The sequence below is a fragment of the Hibiscus syriacus genome, unplaced genomic scaffold (assembly GCF_006381635.1).
Source record: "Hibiscus syriacus cultivar Baekdansim isolate YM2019G1 unplaced genomic scaffold, ASM638163v2 tig00117012_pilon, whole genome shotgun sequence".
Lineage (NCBI taxonomy): Eukaryota > Viridiplantae > Streptophyta > Magnoliopsida > Malvales > Malvaceae > Hibiscus > Hibiscus syriacus.
This window is the reverse complement of record NW_024063524.1, coordinates 1,690,171-1,711,116: the sequence shown is the minus strand read 5'-3', so window position 1 is coordinate 1,711,116 and position 20,946 is coordinate 1,690,171. Positions and strand designations below refer to the sequence as shown.

Genomic DNA, 20,946 nt, shown 5'->3' with positions numbered 1-20,946 from the left:
TATTTATTAATAAAATAAAAAAGGAAATTTTTAAATTTTTTATAAAAATAAAAAGAATAGTTGCTTGAGATTTTTTCCGAAATTTAACATTATCAAATATTAAAATAATATCTCTTCTTATTGCATCACAAATTTAATTGATAAAAATATATCATTTTAAATTATATAAAATTAAACAAGAAAACTTACTATTTTTTTTTATCAAAGTACTTTAAAAATTATATAAACATGGTTTATTCAAAATCCCAATAAGTATGCACGAACCAAGCGACATCCGTAGTAAATGAATTATTGTTATTCTTTGATGACTTGGGTTTGAGCACCATAGATATCAGGGGTGTGAGAGTTTAATGTTAAAAGGTTGAGAGTTATACTTAAACAAATACTGCTTTGTATTTACCCCAAATTAATAAAAAAATCCAATAAGTATAAATATTTTAATTTTATTACAATATTGCTTTATTAAGTTCATCAACTATTAAAAGTTACAAAATGATCCTTCAACTATATAATGTTTCTTTGTTAAGTCCATCGACTATTAAAGTTACAAAATGATCACCAACTATTCATTATGTTTATGTTTAAGTCCTTTTTCGTTAAACATTTGACGGTTGTTTAAGTTGGACGTTAACATGATAGCTAAGATATGATAGTCGTTTGAGATTCTGGGATTGAGTTTTATCATATCACATTCAACAGATTAACATTTATTAATAATGCCCCTTTACTTAAAAAAAAGTTTAGAACATTATGAATAGTCTAATGACCATTTTGTAACTTTTAATAGTTAAGAGATTTAATAAAATAGTATCCTATAATTAGGGGACCATTTGTGTACTTTACTCTTTATTATATAACATATCAAAATATATAAAATATACACGATCAAATGTACGAAATTACCTTGCAGTTTGGCCGTTCGAGAGAGACTGCTATGTCAGAGCGTGGATACGTCAATGTCACGAGCCACCCCTAAACCCGCAGCCACCCGTTGGATTCAATAAAGTAGTAACCGCGAGTAAGATCAACAGTTGCATATAATCGTATACACCACAAGCGTGAGGGGATAGCTGGTGCAACTGTTAGAAACGTTTGAAAACTTCGAAAAATATCAGCGGCGAAGCTTGAAAATGACTTGGAAGAATGTGATGCCTTGCCTGAATATCTATCAGTGGAGATTGTACAAGGATAGGGATAGCCCTTTGACGGGTCTTCTTTTTATCTTTATTTTATGATTGTCTACGAATTAAAATTAAGAAACTTTCGTGCCTTTTCTAATTTCATCATCAACTTCTTTGTAAAGGCTTTCATTGTCCAGATATTTTGTTTCTTCCTGGGTTTTTTTTTTCTTTTTCTACAAGCTAAAGGTTCTAATTGGCAATCATCTTCTTTTCTTGGAGTCTTTTCTTTTTAAATTTTAATGATTAATACTACCAAGATGGAGTTTTGAGTGTTAGGATTATCCCGTAAGCAACCGAAAACAAAAACTTTTTGTTGAGGGAGGGGATTATGCAATCGGCTTGCTCATCCTTAAAGCTTTTTTTGAATTATTGTTTTCTTCTTAGGTTGCTTATCTATGGTAGAGCTGCTAGAATTTTACTTCTGAATTGAATTGCGAGGATTTAGTTTACTCTTTATTTTGCTTTTTATCTCTGTTGGTTCATGTTCTTCTACCTTTGGTGTTGTTCTATAACTTCAAAATTCGCATCCACAGAAAAGAAATTCTCCTCATTGCTCTGGTTGCCTTATCTTTAGGTGAATTTCTCTCCTTTTCCCTCTTATATGTTCTCCAATTCCTGTAAGGTTTAAGATTAGCAGCAACTATTACATCTTAATGAAATAAAAAGTCAAAACCATTTTTCATACTGTTATGTTTATCGTGACCAAGCATGCTAATTGGTGGGGGTTGGGGACCAAGCCCTGGATGCCAGGTTGATATGTTTTGTATATCTTTCTTCGTTGAGAAGTTTAGCACAAAGTCTGTGAGCTAAAGATACATAGTTAATGCAAAGCATAAAGCAACACTTCAAAAATGTCGTGTGAAGAATCAATATAGAAAAAGGTTTTCATCTTTTATTGCTTGATAGATGCGTGGCAAGTCCGAGAGCTTGTGAAGATGAGGTGGTTTGCAGTTCTTGATCTGTTTAACTATTTGACTTGTCTTTTTGTTTATAGGTGAGGATATATCTTTTAAATGGGGACTGATACTACCGAAGTTGTGGAGACTCCGTCTTATTCCCATCCTAGTTCCTTTAAGGTACAATTGCCGAATGCGGTTCTCTTTTTCTGTTCTAACATGGAATTTCAATAGAAGTAATTGTATTTGATCTGCATCCTATGTTTTTGAAAATTATATTTTTTTTCAATATCTTTACAATTAAAACTATAGCTCTGTAGTCTGATCGTTACTGAATGTAATTATGCTCCTTTGCGAGATATGCTTAAATTTTCTTAAATTTGCTTTGATTGTAGGTGCACCACGTGATGTGCATGGAGCTTAGAAAGTTTGTTGATAGATTTCTAAGGATCTTTCCAGAGATTGAAGCCGCTCGACCTAGATGCTCGTCGGGAATAAAGGCACTATGCTCATTGAATAATGCAATTGAGAAAGCACAGTTGCTTCTTCAGTACTGCATCGAGTCAAGTAAACTGTATCTGGTGCGTTTTTTTAATTAGTCATATTTTCATTTTTATAGACTCACTTATCATGAAGGAAAGTTTTATTGCTATTGTAAAACTAGGAGTATCTGGATGTTGTGTGCCTATTTTTTTATATCTTATGATATGTAGTCTTCCAAAGTGTTCAGATTTTGCATTATTGGCCTCTTTTATGGAGATAGATCCTCCATGGAATGCTTTGTTGGTGTTTGTGGGCTTAAATAGAAAATTATGATCTCTTTATATTATGACTTACTCAATTGATCAAGTTAATATCATTTGGTTGATAGTTCTCTGCAACTATTTTCAGGCAATAACAACAGATGCCATAGTTTCAAGATGTCAAAAAGCAAAGAACTTGTTGGAACAAGGTTTATGCCAGATTCAGAGTATGGTTCCAGTTATGCTGGCTGTTGAGGTTTGTCAAATTACATATCTTCCTTCTTTATAATTTCTTTTATTGTATTTTCCCATTGTCCCAAGCAAGTGGCCGGTAAATGGTTGATTGAATCCCACGTGTTTTTAAATGGGCTGATAGTATAGTGATTGAGGATGATTGGACATTGCCAAAATATCATATTTGGATAATTTTAAAACTTGGACATTTTCCAGAAAGCCATGCTTTTTGTTTGCTTGTTGATTTAATTTTAAACTTGTTTCCTTCCCTCAACTTTACCAATTTTTGAAAAGAAATCGAGAATTCTGCATTCTTTGATATCTTTTGGCCTCCCCCCTTTCCCAACCCAATTGGAATTTAAGATGGTTAAAAGGAAAAAGGGCAGCTAAGTGAATGAAGCTAATTCTTTTGGTGCTCATGAGGGTCAGATGCATGCCTAACCCTGCTTTCGTAAAGCTATTTTTCTTCCTGAACCTGACTTCCAGGGCCCATTGGAATCAACTTACCGTCAAATCAATTATATTTTTTGTTTGAGATACTTTTTTTTTCATAAGTTCAGTTCTGTGATCAAGATGATAATGAAATGTCAGTGCAGATCTCTCAAATAGTTGATGATTTGCGTGCTGCAAAGTTTATACCTGATAAATTTGATGCGGGGGCTGGGAAGGTTGTTAGAGAGTTGCTTCAGAAGGGAGCAGCAATGCCAGATTCAATGGAATATGCTGAAATGAGAGCTCTTCAAACTGCAGTATCACAACTCCATATTACATCTTCAACAGCCATCTTGATAGAGAAAAGGTCTATTAAGAAATTGCTGGAAAAAGTTGGTGATACTGACGTACAAAAGAAGAAAATCTTAAAATATCTTTTTTATCTTTTGAGGAAGTACCGTCATTGGATTATTGAAGAGCAAACAGACAACGCAGTTGATCATAATGAAGGAGCATTTACAGTTAACAACCCTGGTATTAATTTTGTATCCACTCACTCTGTTGATGTGGATTCTTGTAAGGAGTATAAGCAGTATGATGCTCAAGCTGATAAGTTAAGTGGAGCTTCACCTCCGGAGGAATTTAAATGCCCCATATGTTCAAGATTGATGTATGATCCTGTTGTTATTGCTTCCGGACAAACATTTGAAAGGGTTTGGATCCAGAAGTGGTTTGATGATGGTAATGATAAGTGTCCAAAAACTGAAATGAAACTGGCCCATCTGTCATTGACACCAAATGCTGTCATGAAGGATTTGATATCAAAATGGTGTACAAAGTACGGAATCACCATTTAGGACCCAATCTTGCATTAAGATATGCTTCACTCATTGGAAAATTCTTCCACTTCCATAGCTAGTTTTGGCAGTTCTATAAATGATAAGCGCTTTTCAGTGGACATCAGCAATATCTCGATTGGATCTTTAGATACCAGTTATAATTCTGATGGATCACGAAGCAAGGTTGCTGATGGCTCAACAATGATACGAGAGCAGACCAGTGATGATCTTTGCCAATATCAAAATCCTAGCAAAGCAAGCAAAATGGATGTGGAGTGGAGTCTCTATGTAGCCTTCATGAGCTTGACTGGGAATCACAGTACAAGATTGTTGAAGATATGAAAAATCATTTGAAATGTGATGATTTAGCTTGTATGTGTTAGAATATGTCCAAAGATCAATCATATGATGATTGTAATAATACTTTTATTTATCGATTTTATTGAATAAAGGCATTATCGCTATTATTTTCAGTTATATATATATGTGTTTAACATAAACTGGAAGATAATAAAATCCATATAATAACATAATTGTTATTATTAAAAGATCCCTAGTCAAGTATTATTATGGACATGGACAATAATAATACGCTTAAGACTAACATGTTATTGATTGATGACAACGAGTTGTTATTGATATAGTGATGTCAGAATTGATACATGATTATATTGTTAGAGAAGAATGTATTGGATTGACCCACCATGAGCATATGTCTTGGATTATTATATGACAATCATAACATTGCTCATGGTGATGACTATATGTATGATCATCATACTTGAGATCAATACTATCCCAACATATATTGTTGTATGTTTTGATGCAGCTAAACAAACTCCGTAACTGGTTGCTCTATAAAGACTGTTATTGAATATATCTCAATATATGTAGTGGGTGTGTATGATTAAGATAGGATTTGTCATTCCTACATAATAGGAAATATATCACAGGCCACTTGATTAAGTAAGACTAGAAACGCATGGCCATGCTCGAATAAGTTGATATGAGATATCATGAACTATTCGTTAATTAAAGTCTACTCTAGATATCAAGAAACAATAGATGGACTATACAAGTGTGACTATTCCAAGACTTGTGCATATTCTAGATATAAATGACATAAGGATGTAATACATAAAAGAGTTAATCACTAAGATGATATGTCAAATCATATTTTCTTGTAACTTAGGTGACAATGATATATTGCTAGATGTCACTCATTGTATGTAATATTAGAATTGTTCTAATAATTACTGCTAACGTTACAAGAACCTATAGGGTCACATCCTAGGATTGAAACGAGCAAAGATGTACAATTTGTTGTACGATACTAAAATATGTCTAGAGTTAATTAAGTATATGTTTTAATAATCCTAAATATTTAATTTCAATTAATTAAATATAAATTAAATGTAGAATTAATTAATTTGAAATAATAAAATCCCTAATATAATTAGAGTAACTTGGATATAAAAGGATTATTAAATTTCAATTAATTAAATATAGATTTAATTAATTTAAAATAATAAAATTCCTAATATGATTAGGATAACTTGGCTATAAAAGGGTGTGTTAGGTCTAGCAGCCGTTTTAGAGAACACACACAAAACCTTCAGCCATTTTCTCTCAAAACGGTTTTGGGGGAAAACAAAATTGCTCTCAATCAGGTGAACTGAGTAGAGGTCGAGATGTGATTTCGTGGAGGCTTACGATTCGAACCGATCTACACCACCAGTATTCACTGTTGTCATTGTTGTTTTTCAAGGAACCCGTTGTAAGTATTTGCATCTCTTCCTCCCGATTTCAGTTTTTCGTACTTGGATCGCTGGTGAGACCGTCGAGTTTTGTTTCTGCTGCGCCATGGGGTGCGTCGACGGTCCCAACAGTGGCATCAGAGCCACTTGTACGATCTGAATTTGGGTTAAATTTTTTGGTTGATGTGATATGTATGAGATGCATGTTCTAGTTTTATCGATTTCGGTAAATATGCTGATATCATTGTTCGAATCGATAACCACAACGGTTAATTTGTTAATATGTTTTTCAATCGATTTGTTATTGGATGATCTGTGGGAGTGCGATAGCAGATCGCGTTTGGAAGTGAAACAATGGTTGTTCCGATGCAGAAAACCTTCGGGATTGAAAATCCCAAAAGCACGATTCTGTTGATAATTGTTATCAAATCGTGAAGTTTTTTCCATGGAAACAGAAGTTTTGTTTTTCAAAAATCCCACCGGCCGTCGCGCTAGGGCTTTGCCCCTTGACCCTCATCAGCAGTAAAAATTGAAGGCCAATATTAAATTTTGTTTTTTGAACAAAGGCGTAAGAATGTGTATATATATATATGATATGTTTGTTTTGCACGGTGTTTGACATGCATGGTTATAGCCCTTGTTCACTTTATAATGATTTAATTTGAAATACGGTTTGTGAGTTGTGCCTTTCTATATCTCTTTTGTATTTTTCTTCTCATCTTACTCCCTCGTATGTAAAACGAGTTTCTTTTAAAATTGTAAACCTATGAAGATTTACAAGGAGCAGAAGAATGACGAGAAGATGTCTAGAGAGCAGTCTTAGGCTTTAGGGTTCTAGGTTCTCCCATTGGCTTGGGATGGGCCACCTTAGTCATTGTTTTGGGCTATAACCATTGCATCTTATTTATTGTTATATGTGTTATGTATGCAATGCATCAAATGATAAAATAAGAATAAATATTGATGAGATCAATAAGGTCCTAATATTAAAACGAACAATGATGAGATAATTACGCAAATCCCTCTTTATAATCTAAGCTAACTTAACTGTCCAATATTTACCCTCGTTAAGGCTTTGATCGATATTGTGTGGGCTTTGCAAAAACATGGCACATAAATCTATCTTGGTTAAACGCGAAGAATAAGCAAGTGATATTCACCGTTTGAAATATTGGTAATAACTTAGCTAGATTATTCTAATAGGATTAGAAACCTAGAGGTTAAATATTTGGATAAATCATGAGATGACTTGAACAAAAGTTGTTCACCAAAATGAGGAGTTACATGAGATGTAACTAGTCAAGTGTTACTTACTTAAATAATCACTATCCTAAAAGAAAAGCCAAAGCTGATTTAGGAAATTGATGTATTATGGATCCTCACCCACTAGAAAAATTTTCGTTGAATTTTTCTGAAATTAAAACAAAGAGAGTTTTTTAATTTTGAATAAAATAGTGGGAGTAATTTGTAAATAAAGTCCTATTTATAAATTTTAATTCAGTAAATTTACTTACTTTAATATTTCCATTGTTGTAGATTTAATGGCAAACAACACTTTATCATTGCGATCACTCATTGAGAAGGATAAACTTAATGGCCTAAACTTCCTGGACTGATTTCGTAATTTGTGAATTTTTCTCAAACAAGAAATGTAGGAATATGTCATTGAGGAACCTGTTCCTGATGAACCGACATCTAATACTTCAAAAGCTGACAAAGACAAATTCAAGAAACATATGGATGATATGTTAGATGTTGGATGTCTAATGCTTACCACCATGACTCCTGAGCTTCAGAAGCAACATGAGGACATGGTTGCATATGAGATAATTCAAAATCTCAAAGAAATATATGAAGGGCAAGCACGTCAAGAGAGATATGAGACCTCTAAAGCTCTATTTCAATGCAAAATGGCAGAGGGAACTCCTGTAGGAGCTCATGTCATCAAGATGATGGGCTACATCCAAACGTTGGAAAAGTTGGGATTTCCTCTCAAAGATGAATTGGATACCGATGTTATCCTACAATCGTTGCCAGATAGATTTAGCCAATTTGTCCTTAATTTTAACATGAATGAAATTAACAAGACTTGGCCATAGTTACTTGGCATGTTACAAACTGCTGAAAGTAACATGAAAAAGTTTAGACCTAAGCCCATTCTGATGGTCCACAAGGACAAAGGAAATGGAAAGAAAAAGGTAGTGGAAAAGTCTAAGGGCAATGGTAAGACCAAACCAAAAGGGAAAAATGCATTGAAGCCCAAAAGGGGAGTTAGCAAAGAAGGAAAATGTTTCCATTGTGATAAGACCGGACACTGGAAGAGAAACTGCCCTGTTTACCTTGAAGAGGTCAAGAAGGCAAAAGCAAACGGAACGTTTGTTTCAGGTATTTATGTTATTGATGTTAATTTGTCAACATCTACTTCTTGGGTATTAGATACCAGTTTTGGTTCTCATATTTGTACTTCTGTACAGGGATTGTAAAAGAGAAGGAATCTGGCTAAATGAGACATGGACCTACGGCTGGGAAATGGAGCAAGAGTTACTGCATTAGCTATAGGGACATATGTTTTATCTTTGCCTAGTGGACTTGATTTAAATTTAGAGGATTTTTATTATGTGCCTAGTTTGACTAAGAACATTATTTCTATTTCTTGTTTGGACAAGATTGGTTTTGAGATTATTATTAAGAATAATTGTTGTTCTTTTTTATCTCGATAGTGTTTTTTATGGTTCGACACAAATGGTTAATGGTCTCTATATTTTGGATCAAGGAAACACCATTTATAACATAAATACTAAGAGATAAAAAACAAATGACTCGAATCAAACTTATCTTTGGCATTGTCGTTTAGGCCATATAAGTGAGAAACACATATCAAAACTCCATAAAGATGGATTCTTAGATTCATTTGTTTTCGAACAATATGATGTATGCGAATCTTGCTTGTTGGAAAAAATGACTAAAGCTCCTTTTAATAGTAAAGGTGAGCGAGCAAGTGATTTATTGGGGTTAATACATAGTGATGTATGTGGACCAATGAATACACAAGCTCCTTTTACCGATGACTTCAGTTGGTATGTGTATATTTATCTTATGCGCCATAAATCTGAAGCCCTTGAAAAGTATAAGGAATTTAAAAATGAAGTACAAAATCAACTAGGCAAGAGTATTAAGGCACTTCGATCAGATCGAGGTGGAGAATACTTAAGCATAGAGTTTGATGAACTCCTAAAAGAATGTGGGATTGTCTCACAGCTTACACCACCTAGTACACCACAGTGGAATGGTGTTTCTGAAAGAAGGAATCGAACACTGTTAGACATGGTTCGATCGATGATGAGTCATAGTGATCTTCTGACTTTTTTTTGGGGACATGCACTTGAAACATCCACTTTCACACTAAATCGTGTTCCATCTAAATCAGTTCAAAAGACAACATATGAGATATAAATTGGGAAATGTCTTAGTATGTCTTTTATGAAGATTTAAGGTTGGGAATCTTATATAAAACATCAGATGTCTACAAAGCTCGAACCTAAATCTCATAAGTGTATATTTGTTGGATATCCTAAAGAAACTAAGGGATATTATTTCTTCAACCCTAACGAGAACAAAGTGTTTGTTGCTCGAACATGAGTTTTTCTCAAAAGAGAATTTCTCTCAAAGAAAGGGAAGGGTAGAAATATTGAACTTGGAGAAGTTCAAGAGCAACATATAAATAAACCTGAAGTTGAGCATGTTTCACAAGTTGTTAAGGAGTATTCAACATATTTAGAAACACAATCACTGCGTAGATCCACTAGAGAACATCGTGCACCTGAGAGATTTGGATTTCTCGTTATGACACATGGAGATGTTCTTCTTATGGATCAAGATGAGCCCAAGACTTATCAAGAGGCAGTGTCTAGCCCAGACTCTGAGAAATGACTTGAAGCCATGAGATCTGAGATGGATTCCATTTCAGTAAACCAAGTATAAACTTTGGTTGAACCACCTGAAGGGGTCAAACCTATAGAGTGTAAATGGGTTTTCAAGAAGAAAATGACATAAATGGTAATGTACAAATATACAAGGGGCGATTAGTCGCTAAAGGTTTACGACAAGTTCATGGTGTAGACTATGATGAAACATTCTCCCTTGTAGCTATGTTTAAGTCCATCCGGATTCTTCTCGCAATAACTGCATTCCATGATTATGAAATCTGGAAAATGGACGTCAAAATCGCCTTCCTTAATGGAAAACTTGAAGAGGATGTGTATATGACACAACCAGAAGGTTTTGTCTTTCCAGGAAATACTGGAAAGGTTTGTAAGCTATAGAGGTCTATTTATGGACTAAAACAAGCTCCTCGAAGCTAGAATCTTCGTTTCAATGATGCAATCAAAGAGTTTGGTTTTATCAGAAATGAAGATGAGCCTTGTGTTTATAAGAAGGCTAGTGGGAGCATTATTTCTTTCCTAATCTTGTATGTAGACGACATACTCATCATAGTAAATGATATACCTACTTTACAGTCTGTTAAGACTTGGTTAAGTAGTTTTTTTTCTATGAAAGATTTGGGTGAGGAAGCGTATATCTTAGGAGTTAAGATCTATAGAGATATATCAAGATGACTTATAGGTCTAAGTCAAAGTACATATATAGACAAAGTGCTGAAAAGGTTCAATATGGAAGAATCCAAGAAAGGATTTTTGCCTATGAGACATGGCATTTCTCTTTGGAAGGAAATGTGTCCATCAACTCCACAAGAAAGAGAACGGATGAATAAGATTCTATATGATTCGGCTATTGGTTCTATCATGTATGCCACGATATGTACTCGACCAGATGTATCGCATGCTTTAAGCATGACGAGTTGGTATCAAGTGAACCCTGGTGAAAATCATTGGGTTGCGGTTAAAAATATCCTTAAGTACTTAAGAAGAACTAAGGATAAATTTCTTGTCTATGGAGGGGAGGAAAAGCTTTGTATAAAAGGTTATACTAATGCCAGCTTCCAAACTGACAAGGATGACTCACGATCGCAACCGGGTTTTGTGTTTTGTCTTAATGGAGGTGTTGTGAGCTGGAAAAGTTTGAAGCAAGACACAATAGCTAATTCTACAATAGAGGTTGAATACATTGCAGCCAGTGAAGCAGCAAAAGAGAATGTTTGGAGCAAGAAGTTTATAATGGAATTAGGGGTTGTTCCCAGCATATCAGATGCTGTAGAACTCCGCTGTGACAATAATAGAGCCATTGCACAAGCAAAGGAACCCAGATCTCATCAACGATCCAAACATATTCTTAGGCGCTTTCATCTCATTTGAGAGACCATTGATCGAGGATATGTGGAAATATGTAGAGTACACACGGATGACAACACTGTTGATCCCTTAACGAAGCCTCTTACACAGCAGAGGCACGATTGTCACACTGAGTCACTCGGTATTAGATATGAGTGATTGGTCTTAGTGCTAGTGGGAGATTGTTAGAGTATGCCCAAAGACCAATCATATAATGATTGTAATAATACTTTTATTTACTGATTTTATTGAATAAAGGCATTACCGCTATTATTTTCAGTTATATATATGTGTTTAACATAAACTGGAAGATAATAAAGTCCAAATAATGACATAATTGCTATTATTAAAAGATCCCTAGTCAAGTATTATTATGGGCATGGACAATAATAATACGCTTAAGACTAACATGTTATTGATTGATGACAACGAGTTGTCATTGACATAGAGATGTCAAAATTGATACATGATTATATTGTTAGAGAACAATGTATTGGATTGACCCACCATGAGCATATGTCTTGGATTATTATGTGACAGTCATAACATTGCTCATGGTGATGACTATATGTATGATCCTCAAACTTGAGATCAATATTATCCCAACATATATTGTTGTATGTTTTGATGCAGCTAAACAAACTCTGTAACTGGTTGCTCTATAAAGACTGTTATTGAATATATCTCAATATATGTAGTGGGTGTGTATGATTAAGATAGGATTTGTCCTTCCTACATAATAGGAAATAAATCACAGGCCACTTGATTGAATAAGACTAGAAACACATGGCCATGCTTGAATAAGTTGATATGAGATATCATGAACTATTCGTTAATTAAAGTCTACTCTAGATATCAAGAAACAATAGATGGGCTATACAAGTGTGACTATTCCAAGACTTATGCCTATTCTAGATATAAAGGACATAAAGATGTAATACATAAAAGATTTTATCACCAAGATGATATGTCGAATCATATTTTCTTGTAACTTAGGTGACAATGATATATTGATAGTCAAGTATTTGCATCTCTTCCTCCTGATTTCAGTTTTTCGTACTTGGATCGCTGGTGAGACCGTTGAGTTTTGTTTCCACTGCGCCGAAGGTCCCAACAGTATGTCCATGTCATCCAAGAATTTTATTGAACCTCTAATTAAATTTTTGAGCTGTGCTCATGATATGTGTGATATTAGAGCACAAAGAGCTGGATTTCAGTTGTTATTGATGTTTCTAAGCAAAAACATGTGAATATACTAATTTTTCATCCATTTGTTTTTATTATTATTATTGTTATTTATTAATATTATTATTTTATAATTTTATTATTATTATTATTATTATTAATAAACAATTTATTATTTACATTACAAGCCCAAAACCAGACCGGCCCAATTACATATTACAGGCCCAAACCAAAAATTGACCTAAATTTGTAACCCTAAACCCATTTAGGGTTTGTATCTCATCCCCAACCACCATCAGCTATCCACCGTTGGATCTGGCAAGATCCAACGGTCCAGAAGCCACTAGATGAAAACCCTAGAGTATCATAACCCTAGGGCCACGCGTCGTCGTCTCTGCCAGATGTCTCGTCCAGTCGCTGTCGACGTTCCACCGCTTCCATGACTCCTCGACGAAGCCTCCAGAAGGTCTACACCGGCCGTCCATGACAACTGCTATATGGTGAGTCACCACATAGTTTGGTGACTCACCAGGATATCATCCTATTACCTGGTCTGAGGTTAGTATCGGGATGGCTACAAAGCCTCATCACACTTACAAACAGAAAAAGAACAGAGGGCAACGAAAGAAAGCCAGAGACCAACTCACAACAACCAACAACCAACTGAGAAGAGAGAAGGAAGAGCTTACCTTACCGGAGAACCCTAAACATCGCTTGAGAAACTAAAATATCGAAGGTATTTCCTTAGATCTAGGAAAATCCATGGCTTTTTAGGATAAAAGAAGGTTGGAATCGAGTTTAGGGTACTCAGATCTAATGTTTGGGAAATTTTGGTGTTTTTCGGCCACTGGCGACGGTGCCCGACGGTAAGGTTGGCGACGGCAGACGGCTGCCGGCCGATGACCGGTTTCCCTCCGGTGAGGGAAACTAGAGAGAAGCCAGAGAATTTTTCATTCTCTCAGTTAGAGAGAGAAGGTGAAAGAAGAAAATGAAAAATGGCCTTAAGGCCGTATAGTTTAGGGTTTAAATACCCCTCCCCGAACAACGTCGTTTTGGGGAGGGGTCTATGTGTAATTTTTTCAAGGTCAAACCCCATCCGTAGTCCCTTAGTTTTATAATTTTACATTATAGTCTCTGGAATCAAATTTATAATCATTTTAATTTGGCCGCTTAATTTGTTTATTTCATAATTTAGTCATTAACTTACTTATATATAATTTTAGGGAAAATAACTAAAAAGACTATAATAATTTTGTTAAATAATATTATAGTCCCGAAAGCATGTTTTAATTTATTTTAATTTGATATTCGAATTTGATATAATTTTAATTTAGTCACTAAATTAATTAATGAGTAAAATAACATGTTTAGCCACTGTAATATTAAATACTTAATTACTAATTAGATATTTAATTCTAATATGTTATAATTTAGTCACTAATTTTAAATATTTTCATTTATTTTTAATTACAAGTTTTATTTCTTTTTATATTTTAAATATATAATTTTAATTTTATTTATTTTAGTCACCGTTTAGTTATATTTAAATTTTATATGTTTATTTTCAATATATTTAATTATTATTATTATTATATATATATATATATATAATAAATATAAATTTATTTATTTTTTATTTAAAATCCTATTCATAAATTTAATTTTATAAATTAATTTTAAGAAAAATAATTATATTTAATATATATTTATTTTTCAATATTAAAAAAGGTCAATCTTAAAGAAACTGGATGTCTATTTCCTGATATTTTTAAATAAATAAATATCTTACTTTTATCAATTATATCTATTTTTTAGATAAATGTTTTAATATTTATTTATTTTTTAATATTAAGAAAAGAGCTGTCTTAAAACACCTAGAAGACCTATAAGTCCTTTTCTGATATTTCTAAATAAATAAATATCTTATTTATATATATAAATTAATAGATTTTCTTAAAATTATAAATTTGAAATAACAAGATTTTAAATTAAATATATATTTGAATTCTTAAATTTCCAATAATAGAGACAATTTATAATTAATGAGTACCAATTTTGGGGCGTTATAGGGGTACTAATCCTTCCCTAAACGTAACCGACCACAAATCCTTTTTTTATTATTATTAAAAAATTTTGGTTATAGACAGATCAATTTATCTTTTAAATTATATTTTCTTAAAAACTATTTTAAAAGATTGTTTTTAGGTATTTGATCTACCTAACCCAAAAAGGTCAATGGCGACTCCCAAAATATTTTTTAAATCAAAATTATTTATTTATTCATTTTTATTTTCCCTGTCAAGTAAAAATTTCGTGCCCGGGTAAAAATCGGTTACGATAGCTTGGCGACTCTGCCGGGGATTGGTCAAGCTTTTAAATAAATTATAAATTGTCTCTATTAATTAGAAATTAAAAATTCATATATTTAATTTATAATTATTTCTTTTCAAAATTTTTATATATACTTATTATTTTCATAATATTTATATATATTATTTTTTAATTTTTTTATTTTATTTTGAAGTATTTAATTTCATTATTTATTTTTTTGTCAGAGGTTTGAACATTTCTCCTCACACACATCACTTGCATTGCATAACATAAGCTTTATAATCAAGCTTGTCCCTTTTAAGTGGGAGTGAAAGCGACGTCTTCGTAAGAATTTATTCTCCGTGTCAGACCTAGCAAGTAGCTTTCGGGGTTCATATGCTCTATGTCTTCGTGAGAATTTATTCTCAGTGTCAGGCATAGAGAAGTGTGTCCCCTCAAATTGAAATCGATCCGCTTAAGTCTGTAGTGGACTAGGATTGAGGGTTGGCAGCCCAAGGGGGTACTAACAAGGACAATTTGGGTACCTTTACTCTTAGAACTAAAACTCTGCATATAATAAACCCTAGAAACTCTTTCGATCTGAAGCCATGCTAAACTTTTGTCCAAAATAGGTGTAAACGAAGGAGAAATGAATTCTAACTTTTTACTTTTAATTTATTTATTTCTCTGCTAAATAAATTACATGTGAATATAGATTATTTAAACTATGTTATGTAGAAAGCATGCTCTAAGTAGAAATATTTGGGTAGATATTAAATTAAATTTTTCCTTCTTTATTATTTGAACTAATTCATTTTTTTATGTTTTCTGTTATTTTTGCTGTTTGCATAGCATCATACATGATTAAAGGTATTGATCTTCGAGTTAATCGTCTCATTGGAAAACCTTCATCTATGGATAAAAAGTGTTCAAATCAAATAGTTCAAAACTCAGAAGTAAGACAGTGGTATGAAAACTTACAGAGACAAGGGGGAGACAGTCTGCAGGATGATTATGTACCTGAGTTAGCAAGTTATGCTCCGGTTTCTTTAAAAAGAAATGATATGCAAGATTTGCGAGGCATTTGGGAGAGTTTGGATTCAAATAGAAAGCTACAGTTCTATCAGTATTATGGGGACATCCCATATTTGCTTAATGTCGAAGTTGATGATGACTTGCTTTGAGCCCTGATTCAATTCTGGAATCCAAGGTATATTTGCTTCACGTTCAATAAGGATGACTTGGTTCCTACTATTGAAGAGTATACAACTTTGCTACATATAGAAGGGGCTTTAGATAATCGAATTTATTCAAGGTCAGTTAAAACTCAACCTTTCCGAGTTAAATTAGCAAAGATTGCAGGAGTACGAGAGGAATGGGTAATGGTCTGTACGAAACAAAAGGGCGAATGAGAAGGCATTGCTTGGACCAACATCAAAGAAATTATTCAGAGTTATCTAGATGATAAAGTACGATTTGATCTCTTTGCTCTAGGTATATATGGTATGGTCATCTTCCCGAAAGCATTGGGATACATTGAAGGTGCAGTAGTAGATTTGTTTTAGCAGTTACCAAAAAAGGTCAATCCAGCTTCTGCAATTCTAGCAGAGACTTTTCGGTCGTTAAGTGCTTTTAGAAGGCTGGGAGGTGGACGATTTTCGGGATGTGCACAATTGTTATATGTATAGATCCGTAGCCATTTTTGAAGGACAGAAAAGGTCTCTTACCGTCACTTTATTACGGACTACTCACCGTTGAAAGAGTTTCTGGAGCAAGAATGGCCAAAAGAAATAACGAAAGATATGTGGATAAATGCCCTTCGAAATATGCAAAGTAATGACATCGTTTGGCGCGCCCCGTGGAAAATTCAAAGGGAATTTGTTTTACAAATGTGGTGACTACAACTGGGTAATGCTGCTAGACTTGTGGGAAGGAATTGGATATGCACCACTTCTGGTCATAAGGCAGTACGAGGGTCGTCAATTTGTTCCTATCACTATTGGATTACATTCGTCTGAGTTCGCCTTTCATAGCAAAAATTACAAAAGAAACATCATGGATGTCGTTACAGCTTGGAAAACAACTTTCTATATTCGAGCCAAAGCAGCAAAAGTAATGTTAACTCCTGATTATGAGGAATGGAGGTCTGTCAGGAAAAATGAAAATATTCCTCTACCAGACCAAAATGAGGATATCTCTATGGAAGATAACATTCAGGCAGTTCCATCAGAGATCGAAATCCTAAGAGCTGAGTTTGAAATAGAAAGAGAAGGTTGGTCGAAAGAATTAAAGCAAATGAGACGAGATAAAGCTATGCTGGGCGTTGACCTTGATTTTCATTCAACACAATGTGCAATGCCGAGGGAAAACAAAGAAAAAATTGATGGTGAATTCAGAACATTAAAGAAGAATTACCATGAGCTACACAAATCCTGGAGAGCATCAGGATCGAGCAGAGCAACAGTACAGATGACCAAAGAATTGAACATTGAGAAATGTTGAGTTGAAGATTTGAAAGAAAAGAATAGTCGTTTATTCAAAAGCCTTGAGAAAGGAAAGCAGAAAATAGAGGATTTTGAGGTTGACAAAAGGGAGCGAATTATAAAGCACAAGGCTGAAAGCCACGAGATTATAAATGAAATGCAGAAAGAAAGGTATCGAGCCAAAGAATTAGAAGATATGAAGAATGACATGCTTGAAAGATTTGAGGATGAGAAAAATACCATGTTCAAGGGATTTAAATCTGAAATGAATAATCTGATTCCCGAACTTGAAGTCAGGGGCCAAAGGATTGAAGAGTTCGATGTTGAAAAGGAAAAATGGGAGTTGGAGAAAAAGAACTTCAATATCAGACTCGAAGTAGAGCAAGAGGTGGCCAATAATTGGATGCAATGGTGTAGAAACAAGAATGTGCAAATCCAGAAGCTTAATCAAAGGACACAAGAAGCACAAACAAAACTTGAAGAGGATTTGGATCAGTCTAGAAACAAAAAGACTGAGTTTAATGCTTACATCTTGCAACTTGAAGAATCATTATTCCAAGAGAAGGTTCGTCTAGGACCTAGTGATCTTAAAGAAAGTTATGAGGAGAACGCTTTGCTACGAAGAAGAATCCGAGATCTTGAAAATACTCTGCACAGTTGTCCAGTCAGAATTACTGAGTTAGAGCAAACTCTTGAGGGAACTAATGAACAATGGCAAAAATCAACTGATTTCTATGAAGAAAAAAATGAAGAAAGAAGCAGTATGGTATTCGAGGCCATGGTACAAATGAGCGAAGTTGCCAGATATATTGGGGAGTTAGTTATTGAAGCAAAGATTATTGAGCATCATGTTGATCTAGTTTCTAAGTTTGGAAAGAAGATGTCATGGCTGATGAAGGAAATCATAGAGCTTAATAGGAAAACTATGTCGTATCTGTAGTTATGAACTATTATATAGAAACTTTTGTATGCCGATGGAAGTTGTTCTATGACAGTTAACTTTTGGGATCAATACCTTTTGCATACATTCATTTTGCATACATTCATTATTCATTGCATTATTTTCTTTATAAATAATCATTATTTTTATTTTACCTTAAGATAAACATTCATTAAATAAAATTCAAAAAAATATTATCAAAAGGATTTTCAATCGCAGTTATCATGGCTAAACGAGAAATTCAACATCACTACGGTACTAGACAAGCTACTAAGAAAATCATGGAGGATAAAATACAACGTCTTGAGGAACAACATAATAAAGAACAAGAAGAAATGATAATGAAGTTAGAGAAGATTAAATCCAGCATTGCAAATTCACAAGACAATATGATGCAAAAAATAGAAGAAATGCTCAGGAAGCAAGCTACCATTGGAAAAATTCATGAAAATGTTGTACCTTTCGACCAGGAACCTATGTATCCTTTAGGTTTCACGCTGGAACTGGTTTATCATTCTTGCATCATACCTATGCAAATCCATGCTCGCACATCGACACTTCAAGAGACCAAACCACATGAAAATCAAAAAGTGGATCATGCGTCTTTAAGCAAAAATCCGCTTATATCAGATGTGAAGATAGGGGAATTTAATGCTGAGCATCTAATTCCAGATTTGAATGAGCTGAATGAGAAAAAAAAAGTTAATGAATAATTGACTAGACATATCAAGAGATTAGAGGAACGAATAAAATCCGTAGAAGTAACTGAATCATTCTTTGGGTTTGACAATAGTGAATTGAGCTTAGTCCCAGACTTAATCATCCCCATTAAGTTCACAGTTCCTGAATTTAAAAGATATGATGGTACTACATGCCCTTCGTCCCACATTACCATGTTTTATCGCAGAATGGCAGGACATGTGAAAGATGAGAAATTGTTAATTCATTGCTTTCAAGATAGCTTGGCATGACCAACCCTAAAGTGGTATACTCAACTGACCAAATCCAACATTAGATCCTGGAAAGATCTGGCAAAAGCATTCCTAGAGCAATACCGCCACGTGACAGATATGATCCCTGATAGATGGATTCTCCAAAATCTAGAAAAAAAGAACAATGAAACATTCAGACAGTATGCCCAGAGATGGCGTGACACAGCGGCCCAAGTTTAACCACCTTTATCAGAAAAAGAAGCCACAATGATATTTGTCCACACTTTAAAGGCTCCCTATTTAAGCCATTTAATGGGGAACGCAACCAAAAATTTTGTAGATCTGGTCATTTCTGGAGAACTCATTGAAAATGTCTTGAAAAGTGGCAAAATGGAATCAAGTGAAGGGTCTAGTTCTAAAAGACCCATGTATCGAAAATGGGAGAATGAAGTTAACAATACGAACGCCTACAACAAGGATACCTCAAAAAGTGTTACGATAACCCAACCAAGGGTTAAGAAGGAGGAAACAAACACTAATCGAACGGAATCCAGAGAATCTCGAAGGGAAAATAAGAGGCCTTCTTTTGCACCAGTACCAGTACCCTATGCAGAGATCTATGATTCGCTGCTAAAGGAAGATGTCATAAGGCCCTATCCTTTGATTCCCATGCAACCACCATTCCCTCCATGGTATGATGTGAAAGCACACTATGTTTATCATGACGGAATTACGGGTCACTCTATTGAAAATTCTTTGGCATTTAAAAGAGTGGTCCAAAATTTGATTAATACTAGGAAACTGGAATTCAATTCACCAGCTACGTCAAATCATCCGCTGCCAAATCATGGAGATAAAAGCGTGAATACAATCCAAGAAGAGAACAAAAAGAAATCCAAAACCGATGTTTATGAAATTAAATCTCCCTTTAGTTGGATATTTCAACAACTCTCCCTATCTGGTATGATTCAGCAATAATTCAAGCCAAAACCTAATGAAGGCGAAAATTATTGTGAATATCATCAAGAAAGGGGACATGGAATTCAACTATGCCCTGAATATAGGGATTTGGTGTAAAAATTGATGAATGACAAAGAGATAGAGTTCTTTGAAGAAGAACCAGGAAAAAGAGAAGATGAGATTTGCGCATCAGAAGATTCTAAACCTAAACAGAGAACAAGTGATCTCGTGATCATCACTGTGAAATCATCTACAGTGAACACAACTCCTTCACCATTTCCATATAAGGATACCCGCAGGGTACCTTGGAATTATACTACTAATGTTTCAATGGTAGGAGGATCTATTTCTCTGGAAAATACAGAAGAGAAAGTACAGAGTATGGATTCGACATCTGAAGCAGTAAGTAAAGTTGGATTCTTTACAAGAAGCGAGAGGTGTTATTCTCCCGAGATATCAAATGCATCAGAACAGGCAAAAAAAAGGGAAAAGATACAGTGATACCCCAAAAGGTATTTGATGATGAATCCTCGCCAGCAGTCAATGAGCCCGTAACAAAAAAACAAGCGCAAGAATTTTTGAAATTTCTGAAACATAGCGAATATAGTGTGGTTGAACATCTACATAAACAGCAAGCACAGATTTCAATTCTTGATCTGTTGATGAATTCAGAAGCACACAGAAATGCCTTGATTAAAATGCTTAATCAAACCTTTATCCCTGAAGATATATCTCTCAACAAGCTTGACAGGATTGTGGGGCACAT

General features: G+C 34.2%; 1 pseudogene; it reads left to right on the top strand.

Moving 5' to 3' along the window:
- Positions 1-2,062: 2,062 nt before the first annotated feature.
- LOC120195333 overlaps positions 2,063-20,946 on the top strand; it is a 48,667-nt pseudogene continuing 29,783 nt past the window's right edge.